The following is a 24,619-nucleotide window of genomic DNA, read 5'->3' on the forward strand; positions in this document are numbered from 1 at the left end:
CCCAGGAGGCAAAGAGTCTCCTGGCCTCTTCACAGTGTGGTTCCAAGAGTGGCAGGTCCAACATCAGAAGTGATGGTCACCTCACAGCTCGCCTACAAAACTCCTTGGCATAAGTCTCCATGATCTTAAGGGTCTCTTCCAACCTAAATGATGCTACAGTGGGACACTGGGGAGACCAAGTTTATAGACTTTCAAGGGGGATATGCTTTTAAGAGCAAATTCCGTCAAGACCTCTTGTAAAAAACCAGTTGTATTTAAACAGGGATATAAGTTTTACACAGCTAATGCAAGACGTCTCCAAGCAACAAGCGTGAAGGCTGGAAATGTATATCAGATGGCAGCCTATCTTTAAGCATCAACTCTGTTCCTCTGCTCTTTTCTACGCCTCTGGATCAGCTTTGCATTGAAGACTTTCCAGAAGTACCTTCCCTGGGGCCCAAACTTCAGGGTGATTCAGCTAAGAAAAAAGGACACAAGGGAAGAGCAAACAACTTGTGCAGAGTCAGCAGCGTATTCTGGCGCCTAAATCAACTGACTTGTTTTCTTTTGAGGAATTGGAAAGGAAGGAAGCGGATCAGCACTTCAGAAAAACAACACTACTACAGCTGTATCCGTGGAGCGTTTCTGATTCAAAACAGGCTCCAGCAATCTAAGGGCTGCTGCAGATTACACGGGAGCTTGTCTTGGAGACTTATTTGACATTTCTAAATGAGCCAGTGATGTTATTCCTCACACAAAAGCTGTATGTGCAGTGCTTGGAAGAGGACCCAAGTTGGTCTCTACAGGACTTCTCCCCAAACTTCTGCCCTTCTCCAGCAAGAGACGCCCTGGAGAACACATTACCACCTCCCAACAGGAGAGGAGGAGGAATCTCAGCCCACCTTGCAGAATAAGTCAACCAAGAGGAGACTTGAGTCCCAAAACCTCCAGCCTGGCCAGCACCAGTTCAACATTTCGGTGTTTGGACCCCCGCTAAAGAGAAAACTCTGCATCATGCTATTTTTAAGCAGACTCACCATTTCCTGCATATGTCCTAACAGCTTGTCACTTTGTGATTTTTTTTAATTTTCTTTTTAAAATTAAAAGCAGCAATAACAAATCAGAGAGAACAACCTAGGTAAATTCAGTCCTTACAATACACACAACCCGAGCCAACAGTTTTGCTCAGCAGCATAGGGGGTAGGATTTTAGTTGCTGCAGCCACCACAGTTCCAGTTCCCACTGCATCAGCATCCCGTCTGTGCTTCCCACAATGCCCAGATGAGCTCTCAGTACAAGAGAAAAGTCCTCTGCGCAACCACTCCTGTCCCCATGAGACAGCATTAAACGCTTTTGACAATGTCTGTTTAAACATTGTCTAAAAATACATCTGGCTTTCGACCACTGCAGATGCAGGTAAGCCTCGCAGTGACTGTGATGTGACAAGGACAGATGCTTAGGTGCAGCTTAGACTGCACTGTTTCAGGGTCTTATCTGTCAAGTCAGCAAACAGCATCATTTCGAAAGAATTCTCAGTCAATAATCATCTCAGAGGATTACTTGCAATTCCTAATCTCCACATGCTTTGAGAAGGGCACAGAAAGGATTTTTTTTTTTTAATAAAATGAAAAGGAACAACAACAGATGCCTAACTAACAGCTCACAGGAGAAGCCAGAGCAATAATTTGCATTGGTTTCAATTCTTCAAGACACCAAACAGCCTCCATTCCTGCACGTGTAGGAAGGCAGTCGCCTAACTGGCCATGGGTACAATGAGGTGCCAAACAAGCACTGCACATATCCCACACACACACACCCCAAAAAAGAGAAAAAACAGCCACCTTGGCCACAGCAAGTGTTAGATTTGCTCCATAGTACTTCCACAGTACAGATTTAGCCCAATATTTTTGTGGGCAAAACATCTGCTGGGAGGTAATTTCCATTCCCGTGGACCCAGAAGGACTTAGAGGTGCTCTCGCCTCCCCACAGCCTGGCCCACGTAGCATCCATCCACCAAGATCTCCTGCAAGCAAAATCTCCTCACCATCTCCAAAATCCAGGGTGCTTGGTACTGAGCTTGGCTGCAACCTGCGACATGAGAAAAACATGGTCGGAGGTGGGAAACGCACTGCGGTTCGTACAAGGGTCACCACTCACCTCTGCAGCCTGGACTACCCTGGTGTCTTGTCCTCCACTCATACGGAAAGTCACATTAAGGCCAGGCAACATATTCACACCCCTGTAACCTTTCAATTTGCTTCTCTAAAGAAATTAAACTAGTCATGTTTAGGTCAAGTTCCACCTTACCTGGACTGCCCAATGCCTTGACTAGTGCCTTGGCATTTCTGGTCCCCCCTTGTTATGTGTGGAGGAAGGAGGTTAAAGAGAATCATTTTAAATTAACCCCCCAAAAAATTCCTTTAGAAATATTAGAACTGATGACTCTACAAATACAGAGTTAATGTATGCACTCGACCACCACTCTGCCGCATTTGGGTTTTTTTTGAGGATTCTTGCATTAACAATGGAAAAGTCACTCCCCTTCTCCCCATTTTTCATTAACTGCATTGGCTTTGTAAGGGCAACCAGGATATCAAAGGGATCTAGAAACAATTCAACCAAACCATTAGCAATGCCACTGAAGCCAGAAAACTTGAATTTCACATTCCTGGGCAAAGTTGGAGCCTTCCAGTGACAGCTGGATCCCAAACTTACGCTCTGGACTGTACTGGAAGCAGAAGGTGGTGTTAAATCCTCACATTTGGCTGATTGTTACAGCTCTATCACAGTTCTCACCACGTGTCTTAGAATTGACATCTACTGTAGGATCCAAGCCAGATACTAACATAATTTCCAGAAAAGTTGGCCTCATCCTCCATGTTACTGCATGAGGACCGCGCTCCCGCAGAGCATCCAGCTATGCAAACCTCCACCACAGAAAGCCCCCAGTTCAAGTGAACATATAAATCTGAGCTTTCCAAGAGAAGCTCCAATCCAAAACCATAACTACAGCAAGTTACCAGTCCCATGAAGATAAGTTTCTGCAGCAGAGGTGGATTAAGTCACCTACATACACCTTCCCTGCTCTGGGGAGTGGAATAGTCACCCACCCCACCAGATAACTTCATCTCCAGCTCTGCCAAGTGGAAAGTTTTCAGACACTCATCAGCTTCATACTCCAGGGAGACAACACCCTCTCCTCCCCTACACTAGTAATTTTTAGGAGGGAAGTGCAGATGTGCTCTCAATTTTCAGTTTCTTCTTCCTCCTAAATTCCAACCCCAAGGCTCTCATTTGCTAGAAAAAGTGTTTATGCACAAACTTGCTAGAACGGGTCTTATATCTGCAGAGTTTTATTGCTGCTCCGCAAACTGATGAATGAGAACAGAGAGAAAGCCATGAACTGCACAAGGTCAAGGGATCCAGCTCCAAAATCTACACACAAAAGGACAGATCAACACCATCCCAATGCCCAAGGACAGACCCTGGACACCAGGACAGTCTTTGAAACCCAACTATATCATTCCATCACATACAAGTTGCAGCTGAAAGGATTTAGGTTCACTTCTCTCCATAAAATTAATTATGTACCCCATACAAGAAGGTAGTTTACCACTGCCCTAGGGAACGAGGTTTTAAATACCCACCATGGGCTTCCCCGAGCTTCTGGCTTATTCTCAAGTTACAGCTTTCCATTAGAGCATCTCGCACAGGCTCAGACTGTTAATAACTGTGTTTACAGTGGGCGTTGGCCTTATCAACAGGATGAATGTATTCTGGCTGCGTGCCCCATTCTGCTGAAGCATGATATAATCCCTTAAAACATATTATCAAGAACTGCTATTGCTTAATTAGACCATGTGATTTCCACCTAACAGGAGAGGGCAAAACCCATCAGTTTGCTGCTGCCTTTCCTAGCTCACTCCATGAGCTAAGCAATCCAAACCCTATCATGAAACATTCACACCAGCTGCCTTTCCTCTTCCTCCCTGGCATAAATCACCAACAGCTCCCTGCAGGAAGCTCTTCTGATAAATGCTGAAAGGACCTGGAAGTTCTTATCTGCTGTGTCATGGAGTCTAGGGGATATTTTGAAAAAGAAGTAGGTCATAGCAAAGTAACTGCATAATCAGGTGATTACTTACATTCTTAAGCCTGTAATATCCAAGGGCTTATTATTTCTGCATATGGCACACCATGAACTGCTCAGGTCCAAGTCAATCCATGCACCCCACAGGGAAGGCTTAGTGAACAGATGAGCATCTTGCTCATGCTGCTCTCTCGAGGCCTGATTTATGACAGCTTTTCTTTGGAAAAGCTCTTGGAGAACAAATCCAATCTTATCACAGAACGGTTTGGGTTGGAAGGGACCTTTCAAGGCCATCTAGTCCAACCCCCCTGCCATGAGCAGGGACATCTTCCACTAGACAAGATTGCTCAAAGCCCCATCCAACCTGGCCTTGAATATGTCCAGGGATGGGGCATCGACCACCTCTCTGGGCAACCTGGGCCAGGGTTTCACCACCCTCCGCGTAAAACATTTCTTCCTTACATCTAGTCTGAATCTACTTTTCTTTAGTTTAAAGCCATTGCTCCTTGTCCTATCGCAACAGGCCCTGCTAAAAAGTTTGTCCCCATCTTTCTTATAAGCCCCCTTTAGGTACCAGAAGGCTGCAGTAAGATCTCCTTGGAGCCCTCTCTTCTCCAGGCTGAACAACCCCAACTCTCAGCCTGTCTTCATAGGAGAGGCATTCCAGCCCTCTGACCATCTTTGTGGCCTCCTCTGGACCTGCTCCAACAGGTCTGTTACTTTCTTATCAGTAGTATTCAAGGCAAGTCTACTAATTTTTAGTATAGTGGATGGTATATAGGATTAATATACTTCAGAAGTAGAGATTCTCACAGCTTTACCATTTCATCAAGATATTTGCAAAATACTGGCTGGTCCAAGGTGGACAGTATCTCCACTATTTTCTTCTTTCCCTGCCCCAAATGAAGAGATGGGTGTCTGTCTCCATCTAGCCACATGGCTGATAGCTGTTCAGACCCACTGTCTAGTTTGGCTTCACCTCTTCTCCTCTGAGTCTGGTCCAGGAAGAGAAGATGCAAGGCCTGACAGGAGGAAGCAAGGGATTTTGGGACATTGCAGATGCAAAAATTTAAAAATAAAATCTAAAAAAATTTTTCAAAGAGTCTTGTCTCCCAAAATGGATACGTTTGAAAAGCTTTGAGATTAGGCTGATTGCAAAAAAACTCCAGCTTTTTCCTAAGGAAGAAAGCAGACCTCCCAAGAGGAGGCTGCATCAACTTGAGGAATGAAACCCAGTGGTACTATGAAGCCTGTTAAACTTTGCAGTCAACTCCATGTCTCTGGCAGGTAGAAGCTGCTCTGATAGTTAATTCTCTCCATCAGCACTGAAACATCTGGTTTTGTGGACCCTGTGATGAGGATCCAAGCAGAAATTATAAAAGAATAAGAGGGACCTGAGCAGGACAAAGGAAAGTAAACCAAAGATTAAAGCTGAGCCCACACATCATCAGGAGAGCGCTTCCCACGATGGAGAGGAAGGGGAAGGAAGAGAGTCAGCTGCACAGGGAACAATTGCTCCAAGGAAGGGGAAGCAGCATTGTTTGAGAGATTTACCAAAAAAGCATGTAAACCAATCCCCCAACCCCACCCCTCAAAAGAGGAAAAAAAGAAAAAAAATATCCTATAGTCTTCGGGGAGGCTCAGCTCCACCTTGACATCACATACCCTCTCTGAGCCAGAAGGGAAGAGAAGCTGCTTTGTTTCATTTTTCCCGAGCTGCATTACCAGCCCTTTTCCCCAGGAAGGAAACCTTCCACGCTCCCCTTCCCCTCAAATTCACAAAGGCTGAACCTGGCTCCTTATTCCACCTCCCCCAGCAAAACAGGCCACAGGACAGCGGGGCCATGCTTTCACCGCACTGCTCGATAGCTCCTGAGCGCCCTGACGGTGCAGGGAAATAGGAGCAAAATGCAGCAGCTCACCACTGGGTCGCAAATTCAAATCCAACCCAGGGTAGCAGGACATCTGCAAGCTTTTCAGGACCTTTCGCGGGAAAGCCTGCAGACCCAACACATCCCTTGCCTTTCCCCCTTTCATGGAGAAGATCTCCCTCTTTCCAGCAGGGAAGACCCCAGGGACATCTGCACAGGCAGGAGAAACCGGGCTGTGCACATTCTATTTAGCAATGTTAAAACTCATTGCTCCAGCTCAGTTAACTCCAAGCCTCCCTGCTGTAACATGATCGCAGCTGAATTTTATTCCACTTAAGCCTTTCCCAAAATACCTGTGGTCCTTTGAGGTACTTTTTCCTCTCCTCAAAAGCTTTGCAGAAATTAAATCCTATTAGCACATAATAACCATGCAATATCTCTAACATTTGGGGTTTGTGTTTTTTTTTTTTTTTTTTTACTGACACTGCCTCAGTAAAGACTTTACCATACCTTCTCCTTCAAATATGAGGTTCAAAACATCTGAAGCCTCAAAGCATCCTTCTGTGCACAGTATTTAGTGCTAATCCCACCAAAGGTACCCTGCCCTTCACTGCTAACAGTGGTAATGACCCACTGTTGGATCTCAGGTCTCTGCCTTGTCCTATCCCAGCATCCCCGAGTGCAGCTTCACTACATTGGATCATTTCTGGTCCCTCAAAGTACAGGTCAGGACAACCTTTAACTGATTGTTAAAGAAATCACCTCCCCAAGATGGCTGGCAGAGGCAAAGCACTTGGCATGCTTAGACTTTAATTGATCTCAAATGCTGCAAAAGCCTCAAATCCCTCTTCTCCACCTGCTTTTTTTTAGTGCTAGAAACCTCACATCTTTGCACCTCTTCCCAAGGGAAGCTGGACACGCCTGCTTATCGTTCACAAGCCCCATTATCTTTAAGCTTTTTTCTACAAGTATCTCTGTGTGTTTCAATGCTACAGCAGCAATATCAGGTCAGACACCACTCCTTCCTTCATATGTTCTCACAAGCTCCTATAGATACTCTGGAAATGAGCTTTCCACCAAGAAGAGGAAGGGACACTGGCAGGGACCAGCTGAGTGGACTTACCTCGGCTGTCCTGGCAGCATCAAGGAGAGGGATGTGCCTGAAACACAGTGCTAGGGAGACCCTGGAGATGTCACCCAATTTGATTCCCACCTCTGCATAGGAGATTAATTTGTCAGTCATGCACAAGGTTTGTCCAAGTGGCTCCCAAAACATGGAGTGTTGAGGCCCCACAGCCGTGCCCCAGCACATCACTACCAATGGAAAGATGTCCTGCTACTAAACCTAAGCCACCTTATCTCCGAATGAAGATAAAAATCCTTCCTCTTGTTTTCCTAGTTCTCCAAGATTTCAGCCCCAAACTGGAAGTGCAAAAGCCTGCTAGGAAACAATTATAATCCCTTTGGATCTTCTTGTTCCTTCAGCCAGCTATCAGCTGCATCACCACCTTCTCCTAGGTCCTAGATAATCCCCCATTTCACCCCATATCTTGCCAGAGCAAATACAGCATGGCATCCAGCCAGGGCTGAGGATCAAGAGGTGTCCTGGTTTCAGCTGGGATAGAGTTAATTGTCTTGACCTCCTGCACATAAAAGGCAGCAATAGAACTACTCACCTTTCAAGAAAGATCTTGTCAGCCCACATTTGGCTTGACATTAAGTTGGTCTTTTAAGTCATGGGGTTCACAGCCGTGAGACCTCCCTCCTCCACCCCCAGTTACCAACAGGCAGTTTTATTTATAAGCTATTCCTCCACCACACACACAACCCAAACACAAGAGCAACAGACCTGCCAGGGAAGCTGTTCTCTAAAATCCACCGCTCCAAGGTAGAGTTTTGTGACACTGGTGACTTCTAGAAGAAGAATTTAGAATCCCATTATAGCAACCAGCTTCCCATACACACACACACACTCCCCAGGTCTCATGTTATAGAGGCTGACAACCAAAGTCAAATTTCTGCAATTCTCCCCACTTTGACCTGCAGGTTTTCCACTGGCATCTCCCACAGAGCCAGAGACTGGTTTTGAGGGAAAGCTTTCAACCCAAACGTTAAGGGAAGAAGCATGCAGTTCAACTCTGACATCTGCTTTCCAAGGGCATTTTCTCCTCTGAAAGCTCAAACGATTAAAAAAAGAAAGCCTTATTAATCATAATAGGAAGTCTTGCAATAACTTTGGGAGGTAAAGGTTTTTTTAAGAGGCAGATATTTTCTGTCCATTATCCGAAATAGCTTTCTAGGCTTCATTAAGCACATTACAAACTTACTTTTGTCAATGGAAGTACAGATGCCATTTGATCTAAAGATTAGGACCACATTTCCTTCCTCTAAAGCAAAAGACAAACATTAGCAAGGACTACTGAGGTTAAAGTTTAATCATTGCTTAGGAGAGGCCCACACTTGCTGAGGCGAGAGACCAGGGTTTAATAAGTTAGTTTCAACGTATTAAGGGGCATTTAAGAGACAGCTACATGCGGTAGCAACATTCAAGTCATGCCTTTATTCCAACCCTTCCACCACTTTTGACCTGGCCAATAAGCCATCCACAGACCACAGGGAGCTGAGCAGTGCCCAGCACCACAAATAAAGGTAGGGACAGGCAGGACCATCTGTGTGCAGGGCTGTGAGAAAATTATATTGCAATACTGCTACTTGAACAGATGTCCTCCACAAGACTCTCCAGTCCACGGCTTCAACAGGACCTTCAGATATTTGCTCCCCACTCAGGGGAGAGCAGGGACTGCTAAGGAAAAGGGTGCAAAGCAGAGATACATCCAGCTCAGGGAGCAGATCCAGCCAAGGCTGGATTTAATCCCATCCCCAGCTGAGTAGGACCAGTTGATAAATAAAGGCTTTGGCAACAGGCTTGAGGGAGGCAAGTTTTGAAGCCACAGTTTTTCTGGTGTCTAAGTCACCCCAAAGGCTGCAGACCAGGGTAAGCGTTTGGTTCAATGCCTTCATGAATATCTTTGCTATCCAAGAGGATGGCTGCAACATGCTGCCTCCTTCCCTCCCAAGGGTAGTTCCTTCCCTAGGGTAGTTCCACAGTTTTGTTTTCCATTCTAAGGGATGGGAGGTCATTGCATAGGTATTAATTTAGCTAGCCATACAAATTTAGCTGGAGACCTCAACAAGCCACTAACACAAAGCTGGCAAGTAGCTCTACCCCACACATTGGGAGAAAGAGTGCTAGGACCATAGCCAGTCTTCCCACAGAGGCTTGTGGAACAGATTCAGCAGCTCTTCAACAGTTTAAGGAGCAGCTTATGGAGCCCAGAAGCTATAGAAACCCAAACCTACCATGAGATCCACGATACTGAGGGTCCTGCATCTCACCCGAAAGAGGATGAAAGGCTAATGTAGAAGTTCCCTATGAAACACTCTTTGATCTGTAGCACCAGGCAGCTTTTTTGGCCATGATATAATCAAGTGGACAGCTTGCCACTACCTAACCAGGACCCAAAGCATTGTGTACCTTCATCCAGGCACAAAGCTGAGACCTCTGAAGACCACTGGAGTCCAGGTGACCGCTGGAAGCCCTGGACACAACGGTGCTCTGTAAAGCCCAGCTCTGACCCTTCTGCAAAATCAACTTTTGTGTATCAAGCACAGATAAGAAGGGGGGAGATGGGATATTACAAAGAAAGCGGTACACAGTTGCTGAGTAGAGCCAGTAGTGACTGGCTGAGCACCCCAGCAACTCCTTGTCCAAAATGCATGATGGCAAGCAGAACACCCAAACTCCATGGAAAAACCAAAAAGCAAAGAAGCCACATGAAATCTGTTCCACTTCCATACTCATTCCCAAACATACAACTGGCCAAGTGTTGTACCTCTTATCCCTCAGATCCTCACTTGTACACTAGCTGCGACATCCCTTCTCCAAGAAAAGCCTTCAGCTACGGGATCTGTCACCAGGCTGCCGTTCAAGAAGATGCTTTATATAATGCCCTGCTTAGCACCTTCCCGAGGGGAGGCCTATGCAAAACATGACAAGTGCAGTTTCCTTCTGGTGGCCAAGCTTCTCAAGTGTGGAAATAATCAGTGTACGTGCCAGGCATGGCTCTCCTCCGAGCCCAATTCCTGCTTGTCAGCATCCAGGCTGTGGCAGTGTTGTACCTTTCAACTTCCTCTGCCATAAAATTGAGTTATTCTAGGCTCATAATTGACACCAAGTCAAACTCCATCTGTTTCCACCAAGATAAAGATTCCTCTGAAGTCGCTCTGCTAAGTACCTGCGACTTTGCTGCCCTGCCTCCCAGCACAGCTCTCCTGCACTGGGAGCAGAGAGGTGTGTGATGCCAAAATTAGTGCCCAGATTTGCTCAGTGTTTATTCTGTGCTGGGTGCAAGGCAGTATCTTTGTGCTATTTAAGTGCCCAGACCAATGCAGCAAGTCCAATGCTATGCATAGCATCAGTAAGTGGGAGTCTTATAGTCTGGAGTAAAAAGGAAAATGCAATCATCCCAGAAAAAAAAAAAAAATCAGGAGCAGTCAGCTCTCTCTGAAGCAATTTTTTGCTACACTGAAGTTTCATAAGTTACATCTGTCAGGCAAGTATCCCACCTATACATAATTCAGTTCATTGCTTGTTTTAATTTTTACTATTAAAAAAATATTAAAACCTTTCCAGAGGTGCTACAGTGCACAGCCAATATCCAGGGTGGGAAAGCAAAAGCCACAGCAGCATTGAACTTTGCACCCAACAAGAAATGGGATTAAAAAGACTCAAGCACTGTCTGTAGTCTTCAAAGCAGAGAGGCTGCATGAAAGTATTAGTGAGCTAGAGGAACCGAGAAAGCCAAACAGCAAGAAAAGAGGGTATGCAGGCAGGAAATAAGAAGTGTGATTTTCTTCAACAGTATAATTATGAAAGATCAAGCTATTGGGTGACAAATCCATTTGTGCTGCAGAGAGGCAGTCAAGCCAAGTTACCCCATTGCCAAAACTAGCACCGGGAGGCCAACGACTTACTACAGTCATTGCACTTAGGGACAGTTTGGATGCAATTTGAAACTCACCATTACAGCCAGCGGGCAGGAACCAGGCCAGCAAGACCAGCGCACTCACCAGCATCTTCCTCAGCCCCACTTGACCAGGCAAACGCTGCGTGGGAAGTTTTGTTGCCCACTCAGTTCTTTAAAGCCAGAATAACCACTGGAATTTCTAACCATGTTTTCAGCAACCACCCCATTTAGGTAGTCACCCTCCCACAAACTGGTTTGGTCTGTGAGCTGTACAGCATCATACCCACGGTACAGTCCTGCATGGACAAACGTCTCTGCAAGGTTTGGTTCCCTCATATACCAAGATATTCTTTCCCAGTGCAGTGCATGCATGATGGGCAAACTGTGTATTTCCCAGAGGGACAACATGGACAGGAGGCCTGTCCCTTGACAGGTAAAATACAGCATGAAGCAGCATCATGTAGTTGCTGTGCATCTGCATCCATGCAGCCAGTGTCTTGCACAGAAAAGGGTTTTATGAGGAATCCAGCCCTTTCTTAGCATCCACGGAGAAGTCAAGGGTGCAAGCGTGCCGACAGCAAAACCAACACCAGGCTCGTGCTTTGAAAAGCATGAGCATTTTGTGAGAAGTTAAAGGTCTTCGCAGACCAGAGCCCTCCCTCCAGCAGAGCACCAATTCCCTCCTCCAAGGGCGGCAGGACTGGGGGGAAAATAAGAACAAGGTCTGAACACAACCCTTGCCCCAACAGCCTGCACGTATCTGGATGCCACATGGACCTTCAGTGCCACCAGGTGATGGGCATCCCATACCATATCAGAAACTGTTTTAGACCCACAGCCCACACACCTGAGCCATGCCATGTATCAACCCAGTTGCAGCCTCCAGGCTCATCCCAATTTGACCCAGAAGTCCCCGCTTATGGCCAGAGGCATCGCCCTTGGATCTAGCAACAAATCTTTCCAGAGAGCAGCTTGCCTTGCTCTCCCCTCCACACGTAAAGGCCACTGAGCTTCACAGGCGTATTTCACAAAGGAGACTGGAATTTACTTTTCAGTTGCTCATCAACACCATATGTTCCTACGAACATACACCCAAGTAAAGGTACCAAACCCACTTCCTGAGCAGGAGCTAGGATAGGCATCAAAGCATCCCGCCTTACAGTGCAAGGGATGATGAATCTCAATTAAGGTCAGAATCTTGATGTACCAGCAATGCAAGTTCCTATATCACATGAAAACCACAAGCCTGAGTAACACACAAAGTTCCCCATATCTCCTAGCAGACAAATCCCCCACTGCTGTCCCCAACTTGCCAGCAAATAAACTCACATCACAAGGCAGCCCAAGGAACCAAACCAGAAGATAACATCTCAGAGAAGATATAGTTTCTTCTCTCCTTTTGCTCCAGATGGACCAAATACTTTAGGCACCCTATGAATATTCCCTTGGGAGCCCCCCCACCTCCATCTCACCCCACCCATCAGCTTCACATTGTATTTCACAACAATGTGTATTGTGCCGCTTCTGCTACGCTGTGGGGATACTCGCCAGGTTAGCAGCCCCTGCTCAGCAGAAATTGGACTTACCAGCGTAGGTCAGAGTAAGAGTACAGAGCAGCCCCAAAATCTCTCCTGATTAAATCAGTTTTCACTTTATTCTGTGTTTTATCCCATAGCAGCTCATGAGCTGTCCTAAAAAGACCCACATTTAGTCTGAAAACCACCCTTTTGCCAACAATATTTGGAGAAAATAAGTCATGCCATTCGAAGTAACCCCCATGCTGTTCCCACCTGCAGTGGAAAGGTTATTTTGTGTGAATAAGCATCATGAAAACGATGCTTTACAGTTTAACATCAATCTTCAGAGCAGCCTGAGAACACCAGTGGAAAGCTGAGCCTCCAGAACTAAGCAGACCTCCCATGCTCATCAGCTCCAACAACATCCCCCACTTATTACCACCCCCGCATGGGAAAGTGCCATTTCCATATTGAACGCAAGGAGCCAACACATTCCCTACTGCCCTCCTCCCAAATTATTCACAGAGCAACCCACGGAGTCTCTCTAAACCAGGCTGGTGGGGGTGCAGAGACAGGTTCAGCTGCCAGACACTTCTGTGCCATGTGCAAATGCCTCTCGGGGAAAAGTGGCTAAAGATAGCTCACAGTCCTGTAATCAGACCCATAAGACTGGGATTTTACTCCCACCCCCAGCTGATCCCCAGTTACTGGGATAGATGCCTCCTCTACACATCTAAAGCATTACAAGCTGCTTTTGCAGGAGCTGCCTGGGTTTGAAGACCTCTGTTATGTTCCCAGTCCAACCCCAGGGCACCAAAAAGTACTCAGCCATTGGGATGAAAAGCAGCGATGCTCGGGTAATGATTTCTAGCTGCAAAACACACCACAGTGAGCATCCCACAAGGTGATGAAACAGTCCCTGTGTCACTGCCGCAGCAGCGGGAAGGTTTTCCCATTACCACCTTCATGCCCCGCTGGCTCCAAAGATGCTCTGTGAACTCAGCCCATTGGCATGCTCAGGATGAAGCGAGCAAAGCCCTTTGCCAAGTACCAGCCCCCCCAGAGCTCCCAGCTATTTTTAGCAGGTTGTGTCCAAAGCTGAAAGTATTTATGGTATCTAGTTACCATCCATCACTGGGCGGAAAAATAAATTAAAAATCACAAATTAAGTGTTCATCATTTGGCTATTGCACTGGAGAAAAACTGTTAGAAGGAAAAAGAAGAGAGAAAAACTACTGCAGATTCCCTTTTCTTGTCCCATCCCACATACTCCACTTCCTCCAGTGAACCTGTATCGCTGCTCATGTGAAACAGTGACATTACACTGCAGTTATTGTAATGGAGCAAAAACTACGTACTAAAACATTGGAGCCAGGCAAAGGCTCCTACGCGGTATTTTCCAGACCTTCTCTCACATCTCAGCCTGCGCCACCCCCCAAAAAAACCCACTCCTCAGGCATGTCTCACCACCTTCATGCAGGCACCGCACACCCTACCCATCCCAGCCCATCACCAAAGACAAACCTCCAGCAAATCACCTCCCTCCCCAGAGGCCACCCAGCTCCTTCTGCAGGGTTGCTCAACCACCACCTTCAAGTCCTCCACGGCAGCTCTTGGAGAATATTTTTGCCTACTGCAAGAGGAAAGCATACCTGCAGTGTGGATGCACAAAGCGTTTGGGGACAGGGATTGCAAGACAAGGCTTTGAATCCCAGCTTCATCACAAGCCCAGTGGTACAGATACTCAGGTGATTCGGTGTAAGCATCTGTTTGCCACAAGGCTGTGGATGTTGTCTACCTAGACTTTAGTAAAGCCTTTGACACCGTTTCCCACAGCATTCTCCTGGAGAAACTGGCTGCTCATGGCTTGGACGGGCATACGCTTTGCTGGGTAAAAAACTGGCTGGATGGCCAGGCCCAGAGAGTGGTGGTGAATGGAGTTAAATCCAGTTGGTGTCCGGTAACAAGTGGTGTTCCCCAGGGCTCAGTACTGGGGCCAGTTCTGTTGAATATCTTTATTGATGATCTGGACAAGGGGATCGAGTGCACCCTCAGTAAGTTTGCAGATGACACCAAGTTGGGTGGGAGAGTTGATCTGCTGGAGGGCAGGAAGGCTCTACAGAGGGATCTGGACAGGCTGGATCGATGGGCCAAGGCCAATTGTACGAGGTTCAACAAGGCCAAGTGCCGGGTCCTGCACTTGGGTCACAACAACCCCATGCAGCGCTACGGGCTTGGGGAAGAGCGGCTGGAAAGCTGCCCAGCAGAAAAGGACCTGGGGGTGCTGGTCGACAGCCGGCTGAATATGAGCCAGCAGTGTGCCCAGGTGGCCAAGGTGGCCACTAGCATCCTGGCTTGTGTCACAAATAGTGTGGCCAGCAGGAGCAGGGCAGTGATCGTCCCCCTGTACTCGGGACTGGTGAGGCTGCACCTCAAATACTGTGTTCAGTTTTGGGCCCTCACTACAAGGAAGACATTGAGGGGCTGGAGCGTGTCCAGAGAAGAACGACAGTGAAGCTGGTGAGGGGTCTGGAGCACAAGTCCTATGAGGAGCAGCTGAGGGAACTGGGGTTGTTCAGCCTGGAGAAAAGGAGGCTGAGGGGAGACCTTATCGCTCTCTACGACTACCTGAAAAGGAGGTTGTAGCGAGGTGGGGGTCGGTCTCTTCTCCCAAGGAACAAGCGATAGGGCAAGAGTAAATGGCCTCAAGTTGCACCAGAGGAGGTTTAGGCTGGATATTAGGAAAATCTTCACCAAAAGGTTGTCAAGCATTGGAACAGGCTGCCCAGGGAAGTGGTGGAGTCACCATCCCTGGAGTATTAGAAAGACATGTAGACATGGCACTTAGGGACATGGTTTAATGCTGGACTTGGCAGTGTTAGGTTTACGGTTGGATTCAATGATCTTAAAGGTTTTTTCTAACCTAGATGATTCTGTGATTCTATTCTCTGATTCTACTAGCTCAAGCTAACAGTGTCACAGCAGGAACAGGCTGAGCAGCCCACCTAAGGAGAGACACTTTCCAGGGACAAGCCTCTTTCCTTGACATATAACTGCTCAACAGCTTGTTTGCATTGCTTCACTGGGTGACCGTAGGAGAGCAGTGCACAAATACTCCTATGATAACACCAGTCCTGCAAAAGGTTTATACAGACTACTAACACCAGTCTTCAACTGAGGACACGCATCTTGACCCCCAAAAGGCAAACCTCAGAGAAAGAGGTGGCTCACATCAGGTCCTCCTGGTGCCTCTCCCATCCCAGGGCACATCCAGACCTGGTTGCAAGTGTACTAGAAAGCAGACACCTGACTCCTCACAAAACCATTCATTTTTTACACCATCAGACATGTCTGCAGAGCAGTTGTGTCAGAAGCACAATTAACCAATTCACATCCTCATCAGGCCCTACAGAGGCAGCACCACATCCTTCACTTTGCGGTCACAGAACTAGGAAAGACACTTATCTCCTTGACCAAAATCACTGACGTCTGCATAAAGCAGACAGATGAGCCCCAATCATCACCCAATACCTCAGACATCCTTCCTTCGGAGTCATCACCAGAGCATCAACCCAAGACTTCATGGTTACCTCACAGCATCTGAGGACAAATAACCAACAGCTCAAGTGTTTCTTAAATTAAAAGGCAGGATAAAAAGCTCTGTCATTCATTGTTCCCAGGGTGAAACAGGAGGTAGATGGTACAAGCAAGAACTAAGCCCTCTTCTCTTGAGATGGTAATTTTCAGATGCCTTCATCTTGAGGAAGGACCCAGAGTTCACCAGTTGCTGCAAGCAAACGTCTCTTGCACAGCCAAAGGAAGAGAAAGATTTCTGCTTGGGACTTCAGGCTGCCCACAGCACTGCTGTGGGACAGGCTCCCGGGTAGAACTGAGACCTCAGACCCACCAGAGAGTATCCCTGAAGCTGTAGCAGATGCAGCCAGCTGTGGACAGACCAACCAACATTCCTGCTTTCTCCTTCACTGCCAACCGATGATGCACCATGCATCCACTCCAGCTCTCTTGGTTAGGCGTGGAAGAGGCTCACCAGCCCCCAAGGGCGCAGGGACAACCAGTCACTCCCTGCTGCCACTTGCTCTGTGGGGTCCACGCGAGCAGAGGGGACCACATCACAGAGAGCATCCAACAGGGACACAGGCTGACATGGGACACCAACCACCTACACCCGATGGTTAAAGTTCTGCTCCCTATGATCCCACCAGGCTCAAAGCAAACACTTGCCCTAAAACCCAGCACGACTTGAGCTGCATAGGAGAAAGGTCTAGCTTTCAGCAGGGGAATAAGGGAAACCAAGGCCAAGCCATTTTTGTGGGGTGGTGCATACAGGCAAGTCCTGCTCATCCTTCCAGTCAAACTCTCTTGCTCTGCAAAGCAACTTCCAGGAGGAGAAAAGAAAAAAGAAAACAAACAAAAACACCAAAAAAAGTTTTAGACATAGGCACTTTCTGCCTGAGCTGAAGTGTGACAAGACACAACTGAAGCACTCTGGGAGGAAAACATATCAGCCTGAGCAGACCTCAAGCACCTGAGAGCTCCAGGATGGCCATGGCATACAGGTCTTCACTAAGCCTATGCCACCACAACACCAAGATCTTTCAGCATTTTACAGTTCTATGAAAGCAGAAGTAGCAAACCTTACTTTGTCCATCATTTACAACAACAAAAAAAAAGAAGATCAAACTCTGTAGCTTGTTTCAACTCTAGAACAAGAAAAATTTTTAAATACAGCCCTCATGTTTCATGGCAAGGAGAGGATTTATTACTACTGGAACAGAAGACTTTCCCCACAGGCAGGTAGCTGCTGCCTTCCCAAATTCCCACATCTCCCACCTGGCAATGAGCCCTGGGGGGAATCCAGACATCTCAGCAGTCCCTGTATATCCACTCACCAGACAGGCACAGCATAATTTATTTCAAAGCTCAGCCACTTGCAGCTATATTCATTTTTTTAAAACCAGCTACATAGAGCATTGGGCTGAGGCATTCTCGACAGCTCTGCCATTTAGCAAGCATTAAACCCGATGGTGCATGAGACATAACACGGTTTTACTCACACCCCTGTCCAACAGCTGGCTCAGTAGAGCTGACAGCCACAAGTGGTTTAGGCAATATTTATCTCATACCTTTCCTTCCAAAAAAAAGCCAGCCTTTTGGAATCAAACATATGGGATCCGTCACCAAAAACGGTCAGTTTGGGAGCAGAACACCTCATCAGCATCAGGCAACACCGAAACACAGCAATAAGTTTTAGGGTGGCCAGGCAAAAGCAGCCAGTTGAAGACAACAGTGGCCAAGCTGAGACATGTACAAGGAGGATGTGAGGTCCAGCTTCTTGACCAAGCACTGGGGCACTCCCGTGAAACAGCAACGCTCAGACAAGAGTTTTTCTCTCCCCCAGATGCCTCTCTTGGGACTCCACAAGCCTTTGTAAACCATTATCTTCTGAAGCCTAATAAAGGGTTGGGAAAAAACCCACATGAGCAAATAAATTGGGCTGAGGTCCAGATCTGATGCCAGAGACTGGAAGGTTAAAGAGGAGATGGTACACACGTAACATGATTTAAGCTGTGCTTGTTGCCTCCTCCTACCACCACTCACTTATTTTTTCTTCCTCCCAGATCTAACCCCAGGCTCCACCACAGTTGTATTTCACTTCCAACTTGAAGCAGAAAACTTTTTCCAGAAAGTACAAAATGGGTCAGGGATCCAGCTAGCAGGTCTCCAGGTAAAAAGAGGATTTGAAGTCACTGCAACAACCTTGCCTCGATGCAAAAGGAAGGCTGGTTTGTGTTTTCTGACTGTTGTATTTAAACAAGAGAAATTCCACAGGAGACACTGCCTTAAGCATAAGGTGTTTGAGCTATAATCAGTACCAATACATGCTCTTTCTCCCCAGCTTTACAACATTTTGAGTCAATTCAGACATAATTATTAGTGTATCAATTCTGGTAGAAATCAGATGGCTTTGCTATGCAAGGTACTGGAATTGGATAGCCCCAGGAACTCACATTTCCACTAATTTTAACTCTGGCTTTTTTAGATTAGCTTGTTATCACAAAGCCAAGTTAGAAACATTGGATGCTGTGTTAAATCCCATTAGCTGATTACATGGCTGAGCAGCAGCAAGCATTTGCTGAAAAAGTGAACCCAACTGCCCAATTTGGGAACCAGACAGTCACGCTGACCTTGTGCGCAGCAGCATGTAACAGCAACGAGTGTTTTCTCCCACTTTTGTCAAAAGCCCTCCATCTGCAGCACAGCCAGGGCTGATGTTCCTCAGACTAACCCTGGCTCAGCCCGCCTAAACCCTGGAGCATGGGGTTTGCTGACAGCAGGCATATTTCTGCCATCACACTATAGCAAGCATCACTCTTTGCCAAGTCCTAGCTCCTTCCCTCCTCCATCTCCTGCCATGCCACCAGGTGGTTCAAACCAACCTTCTTCATGTCCTTCTAGAGAACCCCTCCCAGCACATCAGTACAACAGAAAAGGAAATAAAGTTATTCTAAAACTGGGATAAAAATAAAGCCTTCAAGAGCAGGGTCTGGGACAGCCCAACACACACAGCAGCAACAGGGACTGATTTGTCCTGTGTTCACACCAGGGGGGACACTCATGCAAGAGGATGGCAACCTAGAGCAACCTTCCTGCCATGACCAACAGCACATGAACCTCCCGTGACCTTCTGTACGTTTGTGGCATTGCTGGCAGGAGTCATGAATAAAAACAAGGAAGCAAACAAGGAAAGTGCCTTCCCACCCTGGCTCCACTTCCTAGTAGGAGCAGCTAAAGAAACAGGTTCCTTTTCCAGGTCCTTGACTTGTTCTTGGCTGTCTTGTTTCAACCTCCAGGCTCCATCCCTCCTGGGAAGGAGCTTTTACAGAGGCTGGAGACTAACATTTTCATTTCCTCATGCCAAAAGGAAAAGTAAATTTCCGAACAGCTGTTCTGATCACACCACTCACCTGCTTTACAGGAATCACTACATCTCTCTTGGTGAGTTTAACACAAGAAAATAAACCCTATTCACATTTTTAGAGAGAAGCCGTGGGCAGCTATCCTCTGGAGGATGCTCCAAGTTGCAGATCCCAAGAGGATGGAGATGTCTGCGTAAGCACGGAGTCAGCTGCTCACATCTGAGGACAAGACATGCCCACACTCAGACCACAGCAACCTCCCCACTCATCTCAGTGCATTCAGGCAAAACATGGGAGCTGCTGGGAATTACGCACTTCCAAATCAAGGTGGGAGCCAGGTGATTCTTGGCCCATGTCTACACCACTGTACCCTTTACCAGCTTCAGCCTGTTTTCACCATCCTTGCAGAGGTCAGTGCCCCGAAAGAGCATCAAGCCAAGTTGGGAGAACTGTCCTCCCCGCACTAGAGTTCAAGAGTTGCACAAAAGCTCCAGGAGCTCTTTCTCCAAGCGAAGAGCAGCCTGGTGACATGCAAGAAGGTGGATCCCTCAGTTTAAATCAGTCCACATTGAGACCAGCTACCACCTCCATTAAGCATCAGCCAGCTCATTACATGCACAAACATACAGCACAGTAACCAGCCAGCTGCATTTAAGACCCATGCTTGGCCAGTTTACAATCCCCAAATTGTCCACTTCCTTTAAAAAAAAAAAAGCACATTTGTGAGGGACTTACAGAGCAGCAGCACTTCCAGTGTGATTCCTCAGTGGATATTTCCGTACTGCTAAAGGACCTGGAACACCGACATCTCTCAAGCCTTACTGATCGTTAAAGTTTTAATAGTGCTGATAAGCTCTCAGCTGGAACAGCTCTTGCGCACAGTAAGTTTTATCTGCCACAGAGCACACTTGTTACAGAGCCTTCCTTATCACTACTGCAAATATCAGCAGAGATAGAGAGAAGTACGTAATGCCTGGGATGGGAAGGTGCAGAAATACAAATGGACATGTTGTCTTTTGACTCCTTCTGCCCACACTCGTGACCTTGGGGGCTCCCAGCTCCTCACCCCACGTACCCTCAAAAGCTCCACAGCCCCCAGCGAGGACAGCCCTACATCCAGTCCCCAAATTGCTCAAGGAGAGGAGCAGAGCAGACTCCAGACCTTAAGCCTATGGTGCAGACACATCCCCTCCAGGGAACACGCAGCTGAGCTACAAAGTTCAGGGAAATAGGGAAAAAGCCAATATTTTCCCTGTGCTGGGGGGGAAGAAGCCAAGAGAGCAAAAGCGATTGCCTCATGGGTCCAATACCACACTCAGTACAACCAGACTATTACCCCAGAAGCTTGGATTTAAGGACTCTCACGACAGAAGGGTTTTAACATTATAAGCTGACACTTTCAGAAATATAGAGGACCCCCCCTAGTTTAATCTTATTCTGCTCTTAGAGGTGGACCTATAACTGTTCACTGCAGGACATCTCAAAGTCTGGACATCAGGTTACAGCTTCACAATAAACTCACAGGCTTTGTTCCTGCTTACTAATCACATTCCCACTGTAATAGAGTGGCATTTAGCACATCAAGAAGATAAAACCACGAGGAGTTTTCAGCCCGGCATGAACTTTTGCCTTCAGGTCACAGGCTCAAATCCAGCCTTGCTATTAACCAGCGAATTTCTCTCCTCCCCACACCTCTCACCCCCTACCAGAAGGGCCCAGACACCAGCAAAAGTATTTATCACCCCACTCCAGGTGACACTGGGGCAGGTCACCAGCATCATTAAGGCTTCCCAGTATGTCAGTATTCAGCCAAGCTTGGTTTCAGATCAGCATATACCAAAGCTTTCCCAGCCTGGCAGATGGGACCGCAGCAGGCAAGCTGTTTGCAACACCTCTACGGAGGTGACCCCTAAAAAACAGCATTTCCAGTCTGCAGCAACTTTTGGTGGAGGTGGAGTTGCATTATAGACCCAGCGCAGGAGCAGCACAACAGAGCAGGTTTTGAAGGCTGGAAACCCAAACCTGAATGAATCAACCTCGCATTCAAGATCAACAGCTTGCAACCCTTATCCTTCTTTTGGGGGAGACAAATAGGTATGTTCAGACTTGACCTAGGTAGGCATATTGCCTCAAGAGCTCTGACGGCTTGTAGCTAGAAGCCATGTTATTTTAATCTCCCCTGGAGAGACAAAAAAAAACAGTAAAAGGCTCCCACTTCCCCCAGTTGCTGGCAGGGTGCTCTGCCCTGTCTGTCAGTCCATGTGGGGTCAGTCACCAGTACCCATCGAGCCATGGCAGGTGGTCGCGTGAACTCCTGCCATGTTTTTCCATGCCTTAAAAAGAGACCATTTAACAGCTTCTTTGATGGTCATCTTCACTGCCGAAAGCTATTGGTCTGTGCCACTCCCCAGGCACTGCACCCAGGTTCCCCATGCTGGTTACATCCACGCTGGTGGCACTGCTCACCTTCTCCCCAGCACCCTCACCCTTCAACAGGGAGAGCAGTTTTCCAGGCTACATCGAGTTAATGGAGCTGCATTACCAGCCACGTTCATCTCGCTTCAGACAACGCTCACAGCTTCCAGTTTGCTTCAGTTAAAGACTTTTGCCTTAAATGAAGCAGAAGAAAAAGGCTGGTAGATGCTAAATCCTAGTCACCAAATGCAAGGTATGCTGGGCAGACTAGTCTTTTTTTTTTTTTTAAAGGCTCCCAAGTTATATGTGTTGGTCCCATTGCCAACATCTCGGAAGCTGAACAGGTTCCTGCCTCCGCCACGGCTCCTGTGGCGGCCGGAGAGATGCCCACCCTCCCCAAAGGAGCTTTTCAGGAATGGTTTGCACCAAAGGCACAAAGACCCTCTTGCATCCAGAGACCCCCTTCCAGCTCTAGAGGTCTAACAAACCACAAAGCAAGTTCTGAGCTCCATGTTACCCACATTACTCCTCATACCCCACGCAAGCTCAGGACCGGAGCCAAAACCACAGCGCGTTGCAGGGCCGATACTTGCCCGGGTACAAACGCAAGGAAGGATATTTCCTCAGATGCTGGCCTTCAGCAGCACCGCTCCTGCCCATGTTTTCAGGGACAGCAGCTCTTTTGCTATAACCCCACAAGCAGCTTTATTTTTCTTTGCAAAGCGAAACTGTATAAGGAGAACCCGCACAGTTTGTGTTTCAGGAACACACGCCTATGCGGCGGCGTGACCTTGCAAGGCACAAAGGCTTGCCTGACAGCATAAGAGACACCAGAGCACACTTATTCCCATCACATTAACATTTTAACATATACAGCTGTCTTATCCACAAGTACACTGCATTCCTTTAACATATAGCTCTCCAAGAGCAAGAGCCTGGAGATCCAAACAAAAAAAAAAACCACCCTTATGCAAAGGAGACAGATTAGGAAACACTTGTGATAAGGGAAAGTATCTCCAGCTGAGCTGTCAACCTTGCACTTTAAATTAGGCTTTTAATGAGGACTGCAAGCACTCTGCATTTCAGTGATTAACTGAGCTAAATATGAGTTTAGCTGCTTTGTTTTTAACACAGATTCTGCCTCCAGGTTCCAGGCAGGAGCAGAAACAGAGGAGACAAGCACAACTACAAGAAGCTTGCGGGCTGTCAGACACCAGCAACTTCTGAAGCTAACGCCAAAGACCAAGCAGGGGGGTAACCCACCCCTAAAACAAGAGCCACCCACCACTATATATGTACGGAGCATCAAATGCAACACAGCACGTGGTTCGGGAGCTCATAGGACCCAGCTCATGAGCATAAGGAAAAGCGAGACAGTAATATATATTTTTTTGGCAAGCATTTTGATATTTGTGTAAAAGCTGGAAAACAGGGCTTACAAGTTCAGTGTACTAAGTGCAGAGCAATCATTCATGATAAACATAATTTGCATGTGAACAGGAACACATCTAAAAATAGACATTTTTAGAAGCCATAGGTCTCACCTTACCTCTTAGCTTGACAAATTCCAGGGCTCCTAACAAGCCCCAAACCATCTACAGATTACAAGGACTATTCAGCCATTATTACTGTGCAGATCTCTAAGCTCAAACAGCCAGCTCACGGCCACAGAAGGAGAAATCACAACCTGAAAAGCTTGAAAGAAATGGAGCAAATCACACAGCTGGATTTCTGCCTGGACACCCAGGCCAGGACACAAGCACTGCCTGTTTGCTGGATTTCAAACTGCAGTAGGTTTGACTGAGTCTGAAGTCTCATCGACAAGATTCATGAATAATTAGTAGGTAGATTGACACCAAAATTCACACAATACCTGCAAACATAATCACTGCTGTATCAGGCAACTGCCTACAAAACATCACCTACGTGACAGCCTCAAGAAACTTCTTTATGGGGCTGCTTCATACAAGAAAGTAGTTGGGTAAGAGACACACTGGTTTTGGACATACACTTCTTACCTTCTCCAAAAAGCCTTTTTTGTCTCCAAGAAAGGTCAGAGGGCTGGATGACTCCTTCCTACATCAACAGCTGAGACATGCAGGAAATATTTTAATCCCATGGAAAGCATTAATTACCTCTTGGCAAAAATAAAACCAAACCCAGAAAACAAACACACATACAACAAAACCCACCCAACGATCACAGTGACTTCACCACCATGGTAAATCCCCATAAACAACCCTAAGCCCTCTCTCCGTCTCGGAGCCAGGGTTTGGGCACCAGTAGCACCTCCAGTTAGCATGACCTGGGAAGCCCCCAGCCCCACCTTGCCCCTCGGCAGCGTGGTGGAAAAGCACTGGGGACCTGAGGCATGGCCCTGAATATATCCCAGTTTTACCACCATCCTCCAAGGTTTTGCTCAGAAAAGAGCTCTCCAGCCAGCACATGGGTTTCAGATGGGGTCACACACAAGGGACACCTTGGAAGGGCCAAGCCTGCCCCTTAACACCAGGTTTCCGCCCTCGTGGCGAGGTCCTAGGAAATTTAGCAGGAGAGCAAGCCTGGACATGAGCCTCAAATCCTCTCCAAGCTCTTAAATGACCTGCTCCAGGATTAGACCTACTTCCCAACAACCTCACGGAGCACTCGGTGCATCAGCCCACGACCTTCGGGTACCAAGTCCGAACCGCTAGTCACGGGGCTGTAGCCACCTTCAAGTCTGAAAATGGAATACATTTAATTTGTTTTGCTGCAATACTGCAGTAGGCAACTGGACCGCTGA

At 47.2% G+C, this 24,619-nt stretch overlaps 1 protein-coding gene across 4 annotated transcripts in view; it reads right to left on the minus strand.

Moving 5' to 3' along the window:
• The window catches only part of GDPD5 (glycerophosphodiester phosphodiesterase domain containing 5), a 173,833-nt gene that overhangs the window by 144,103 nt on the left and 5,111 nt on the right, over positions 1-24,619 (minus strand). The window contains exon 1 of one of the 4 annotated variants that reach the window (XM_030043141.2): positions 23,387-23,499. The exons of the other annotated variants lie outside the window; for them this stretch is intronic. The gene's annotated coding sequence lies outside the window, so the exon portion shown is untranslated. Of the gene's footprint in view, positions 1-23,386; positions 23,500-24,619 lie in introns of those variants that run through there. 4 annotated transcript variants of the gene reach the window in all.

This window comes from Aquila chrysaetos, chromosome 19 (genome assembly GCF_900496995.4).
Source record: "Aquila chrysaetos chrysaetos chromosome 19, bAquChr1.4, whole genome shotgun sequence".
Taxonomy (NCBI): domain Eukaryota; kingdom Metazoa; phylum Chordata; class Aves; order Accipitriformes; family Accipitridae; genus Aquila; species Aquila chrysaetos.